A 6,255-nucleotide genomic window follows, 5' to 3' on the forward strand; every position below is an offset into this window, starting at 1 on the left:
AGGTCTCTTTATTTTCTCAAAGATATCTATGAGTTTATGCCTCTAATTTTGGATGACATGGCAGTGATGAGCTTGTTAGTACATACAGTAGTCTTGGTTAGCATGTTATATCTTTCTTTCGTCGAATTGTCCTTAAGTTATTGGTTTTTCCTTCTTTCTTGGAAGGCCATTATTTGGCGACTTTGTAATACATCTGTATTTAGCTTGCATGATGCTGAACCGGGTAAAGAAAAGGGTGTAAAGTTTTGGATAGGAGCCCGGAATTTGAAATTTGGAATTTTCAAATCATGTGAAAATTCTATTTTATACTCCCTCTGATCCAAAATAAGTATCGTGGTTTTAGATCAAATTTGAACTAAAACTACAATATTTATTTTGTATAAGAAGGACTGGTAAATAATTATCCCTGCATTGCAACATGTTGTAATTATTATAGTAGTTAGACTGTGATTTACCTGCCATATTATTGTGATTGTCTAAAAAAGTACAAATTTATTTGATAAACACTCATTTGGTAATTTATTGGCCTATCAAATAAAACACAATATTATTTGGTAAGTCAATAATAGGTGTGACAATTTAGGCAGTTTCAGAAAAAATATCAATGGAAAAAGCAGAGATGGAAGGGGGGGGAATCAAAATAGAAAGTGGGGGTATGGAATTTACTAAGTTAGACAAAGGAGAACCGAAGGACAGAAGTTTATTATTACTAGGAAAATGGCCCCTGCGTTGCAACGGGAATACAATCGTCCCTTGATTGATACCTTTTTTTTCTTTACCAGGGATCCATCCTAGCCACACAATGAAGCCTGATAGTTCCCGAAAAGAAAAAAATAAGCCTGACTGTCACCACGATGATAGGGCATGACAGTCTGTCTCGAGAAGGTCGTCGGAATCGGATAGACCTAATGCGACCATGGCCTCCTACTACACATCTGCCCAACATCCTTGCCAAGGCCCATATGCATGAGCATCTGATCTAGGGCATCCTCCCTTGTTGTGTTAGTCGAGGCCGGCGGCCGGCCAATGGCACCGGGCATCCTCCCTTGTTGTGTTAGTCGAGGCCGGCGGCCGGCCAATGGCACCGTCATTGCGTTTGCGTTGCTATAGAAAAAAATGTGTCTAAAGTTTTTATCTTGCGGACTATATCTAAAGGGGAGATTCAAAAGAGAACGATGTGGCTCACGTACCCAGGTCATTGTATCTGAAGTTTCTATTTATTCAGGATGGCGCAGGAACACATTCAATAACGAAAGTATAATCTAATTAGTAGCAAGGCACTCGGTATCATCAGTTTGTGTTTTTCTCCAAGTAGCATAGAAACACATCCCATAACTATAATATAATACAGGACGGAGGGAGTATGTTGTAATCAATAGCAAGGCAATTAGTTTGGTTACTATCAATTCTCTATGTTGTTCTTACCTTATACAGCATGACCTTTTTTCAGAAAATGATACTTGGGAAATCTCATAAAGCTTCTAGATTGCAGCCATTGAACCGATCAACCGAAGGGCTTATGTAAGTTGTTACTGTAAAATAAGTCTCAGTCCTGAGAAGAATTCACTTTGAACACATTTCTGTGAGACGGATAGAACAATCCTTGACAACCTATGCCAGTAAGTAAAAAATACTGTATTGAAAAGACCACTCATGCTCCTTCCTCTCACATTAACTTCAGGCCTCTAACAATAACCGATCTTTGACTAATCATTCTGAAGTAATACAGGTTTAACTTAAAACATGAAGAGCAATGGTGTTGTCGCTGCTGAACATGACATCTCCCGCTGTTTTGTGTTTTTCCAGTCTACTTGTGCCCACTTCTTCCTCTAAATAGAAATTTGTCAGTGTGGCTCTCTGTATGTCTAATAGAATGCAGCCAATAACTACACGTGTCGGTAATTAACCATGATGGTACCTAAAAAAAGGTAGTTAGTCCATTAAATCTCCACCGTGTGTGTCAAATTCCTGAACATGAAGCCTGTCCATCTGTACCTACAAAATAGCTAGAACATCGGTCAGTGAAATTTAAGGAAGATGGTGACGAGCTTCCTAGACTTGAGCTGCTGGAGATCCCACAGCTAGAGCTCAACGACTCCAGCAAGTCACTATTCCGGAATGTGATTGCGTTTGAGCGGACGTACACGTACCTGAATACTATCTTTTATGATTCTGAATCTTCACAGGAGAGGATTAATGACATACAAACAATTTGCCTTAATTCTTGAAGACAATGTTAATCGGATTCTCATATTGAGGAACCATCTTCAGGTACATTTTCTTCACAATCTGCTTGATACGCCTATATTGATAAAGTGTGACCATCAGCTACATTCACCTCAACATAACTGAGAAGAGAAATATTTTTATGACGGAGAAGAAAATAATGATTGATAGAAACCTATCCAACCATGAATAGCTCAGATTAGCTATTTGTAATTTATATATACTACAGTCAGAAAATCATAATTTGATCAAAACATAACTTCATCCAAGATTATGTCGCAATGGATTGCTATAAGTCCACCAACGAATTTCGGATTTAGGACCAAACTTTCTGCCAGAAGTCAGCCACAATACTGTGCACCAATTTATGCCAACAATGTGTGTGTGTGTGTGTGTGTGTGTGTGTGTGTGTGTGTGTGTGTGTGTGTGTGTGTGCAACATTGATTGATTAATCTTAAGAAATAATCTACTGCTAGGTGCATGTAGTTTATACCTAGAAAGCTATGAAACCTACAGGACACAGCAAATGCTGGCGAAAATGAAGAGCGATGAAATTCTAACAATTTGCAAGCATCCGGAATAGGACCTTAGTCAACATGAACTTAGTAATTCTACAATTACGAAAAGGCAGGATAGTCTGCTACAGCCAGAATAGTAAAAGGAACTTGGATTATTATTGTAATGAATCTTCTAGAAATTGGCTGCAAGAGACACAATCACCAAACAACAGTTTAACAAGAATTATTTCTGTGCAAGTCTAAAGATATATTTAATGGCTCTTACACAGTTAACTTGGTCTTCTAGAAATTGGCTGCAAGAGACACAATCACCAAACAACAGTTTAACAAGAATTACTTCTGTGCAAGTCTAAAGATATATTTAATGGCTCTTACACAGTTAACTTGGTTGCACAGATAATTACATAGTAGACTATATATGCTGAAGAAACCATGACCATCGAGATGGCATATAAATTCTTGTGTTATGGCATCGCTGGTCATCAGTGCTCATTAGGCTCTATACTTATCAAGTCAATGCACAGGAGGAAAAATCAAAAGCATAGCCATGCATTCGCACCATATTTCTAGACCAGATGAAAAGAGGAAAGTATGCTTGTTACCTACATGAAATCTGATTTTCGCGGCACAGATGCGCATAGAGTGGTGGCCAATGTTGCTACAGCCGGGGATCAGGGAACTCACCCACCTCTGACTCTCGCATGGCAGCATGGGAAATTTCCCTTTTCTTTCAACTAATCTCATCTGAAAACTTCCATGGTTCCATGAACCTCCCCATCTCCCTCCTTGAGGCCTTATCCTCTCAGATCCAGACGAAACGCCAAGCGGAACAGACGGCCACCAGAGGAAACGCAGTATCGCACGGATAGACAGGTCCATGTGGAGCTTGATCTAGAGCTTGACAGCGGTAGGGAATTGGAGTCGGCAGGCAGCCTTGGTACGGCGATCTTCTCGACCAGGACGACACCGTCCGGCCGCACGAGCACACCTCCGTCCAGCCTTGGTAACTGTCCAACGTAGCGCACTGCTGCTCACCAAAGAGATGAGCCTGGAACCACCATGAACCTCCTCGTGTCCCCATTTGCGTCTTCACCAGTCCAGGGGCTACCTCCTCCAATGCTCAAGATTTAGTTTATTAAGTACCAAAATCAAAAGATTGATCCTGCACAGATGAAGGCTTCAGAAGACCAACATGGTAGCGAGCATATTAGACCTGAATATAAAATTACAGCATGCACATGTCGCATTGATATGCATAATTAGAATTTTACAGGGCCAGAAAAATGACACTGTAGTTCACTGATGCGGTTAGAGGTTTGTGCATCCAACCATACAAGTATAAATGTAGATCCTACCTCTAATATCAATTTCACTCAGTCAGGAAAGTGTGCTGAATGTTATTCTTACCTCTCTAAATGAACAAGAAGTCCTTCTGTTCCTCGAAAGAGATCATCAATGGATGAGATAGATAAGCATATAAGGCCTCATGATTGCTCTTGCCTAAATGAGGCATAATATTAGAAAAATATATAACACCTCATTTGGCATCAGAGATTTATAAAGTACATGATCAAGTAAGATCATACTCCCTCCGTTCCAAAATATTTGTCTTTCTAGAGATTTTAAATGGACTACCACATACGGATGTATATAGACATATTTTAGAGTATAGATTCACTCATTTTGCTCCGCATGTAGTCACTTGTTGAAATCTCTAGAAAAACAAATATTTAGGAACGGAGGGAGTAGAAAGCAACAGTTGAGCATGTAGCTTGTCACGGATCTTCATACTCATAGGTGAAATGTGTGATATGAAGATTGTATGGTAGTTCCTGGTTGTTGTTATATAATCTGCACTCTGATCAAGTATTGGAATGAACAGTTTTGAGCATAATCAAAGCACGTCATACAACTGTATGCCATTAGAATTTAGTTCCAAATTCATACAACTGAAAAGAAGATAGATACTACTCCCTCCGTCCCAAAATTCTTGTCTTAAATTTGTCTAAATACGGATGCATCAAGTCACATTTTAGTATTAGGTACATCGGTATCTAGACAAATCTAAGACAAGAATTTTGAGACGGAGGGAGTACTTTATATATCGTTTTTGTCAAGCCAATATTGCCGTGGTCATGAAGCACTGGATTCTAGATAAGTGTAAATTTAGAGAGTGAGGCGATGCCGCCATCTGCCTTCCGGAGCTCCCTGCCTTCGATCTCGCGCACGCCTCCCAGGACTGCGTTGGTATCGACCTCGCACCTCAATCTGGATGTCCTCCTCCATCTCGAGCACCACTTTCCTGTGGATCCGGTTGTGGCCAATGTACAGACTAATTCCCAAAACAAAACATTCATTAAGTTAGCATTGTCTCTTTTTCATCTATAGTTCAATTTTCAACCCGATAGAGTTTTGGAGCCCCCAAACCGAGCAGGCATACACGAAATGAAGGAAACAAGCAAGTGAAGGAAGCAGACCTTGTCGTGCGGGTGGGCGGGGAGCCGCGTAAGGTGCCCCATGGCGCCAACAGCAAGCACGGCCCACGCGCCATCCTCTATGCCGCAAGCAAAGCTCCCCGCCGCGGTTTCCGCATGGACGAGCGTGGCCGGTGACGCGCCGGGCTCGGCTAGCACCGCGACGACCACCGGCACGGCGCCCAGGCCCGCGTCCTCCCCCTCCCCGCGTCCTCCTCCTCCTCCCGGTTTGCCCTTGCCCGCGTCCTCCTCCTCCCCCTCCCCGCATCCTCCTCCTCCTCCCGGTCCGCCCAGGCCCGCTCCTCCTCCTCCTCTTGGTCCGCCGACGCCGCCGGGGCCCCCGGCCACCAACCTGGCCACGAGCTCCTTCGGATCGCCGGCCGGTTCGCCGGCGCGGCATCGGATCGACCGCCGCGTGGGGTGGGGCTCCTGGCGGCTGGGATCGGGAGGCGAGGGAGAGAGAGGAGAGCCCGTTCTCGCGTGGGTTTCTGATTTTTTTAACTTAAAAGGATCGTGAGTTGAATACCATAAACTGTAGGGATTTATTTGCAAAATGGCTGAACGAAACGTTTTCTCACTTAAGAAAGGACTGCGGGTTGAATACTAAAAACCTCAGGGACTTTTCTGCAACACTGCCGCGACGTACGACCAGAAACAATCGGTGGTTTATTAGTAGGTAGAGATAGAGATTTTGAAGTTAGGAGATAGTTTTAAGTAGAATATCTTCTCCACATACACACATGAAACGCAAGGTGAAACAAGGTTTGTGCTAAGTCAAACTCCTTTGAGTTTGACTAAGCTCGTAGAAATATATGCTAACATATACCTAATGTCATCATTCAACTTTGTTCATCAACCTTGCTGCACCGACACTACACTAGTAGAAAAAGGGCCTACAGTCCCGGTTGGTGAGGGCCTTTAGTCCCGGTTCATGAACCGGGACTAAAGGATCGGTACTAATGCCCTGACCCTTTAGTCCCGGTTCAATCCAGAATCGGGACAGATGGGCCTCCACGTGGCCTGTCCGCTGAGCCCAG

The 6,255-nt window shown here is 43.0% G+C and overlaps 1 long non-coding RNA gene across 1 annotated transcript; it reads right to left on the bottom strand.

The window, feature by feature from the left end:
* Positions 1-1,642: 1,642 nt before the first annotated feature.
* On the bottom strand, positions 1,643-3,680 carry LOC123066797 (uncharacterized). The gene is made up of 3 exons (XR_006431445.1): positions 3,351-3,680; positions 2,151-2,302; positions 1,643-1,995 (listed from the first exon to the last, which is right to left on the bottom strand). It is a non-coding gene; the product is annotated as an uncharacterized lncRNA (long non-coding RNA).
* Between the last annotated feature and the right edge of the window lie 2,575 nt (positions 3,681-6,255).

This window comes from Triticum aestivum, chromosome 3B (genome assembly GCF_018294505.1).
Source record: "Triticum aestivum cultivar Chinese Spring chromosome 3B, IWGSC CS RefSeq v2.1, whole genome shotgun sequence".
NCBI classification, from domain to species: Eukaryota; Viridiplantae; Streptophyta; class Magnoliopsida; order Poales; family Poaceae; genus Triticum; species Triticum aestivum.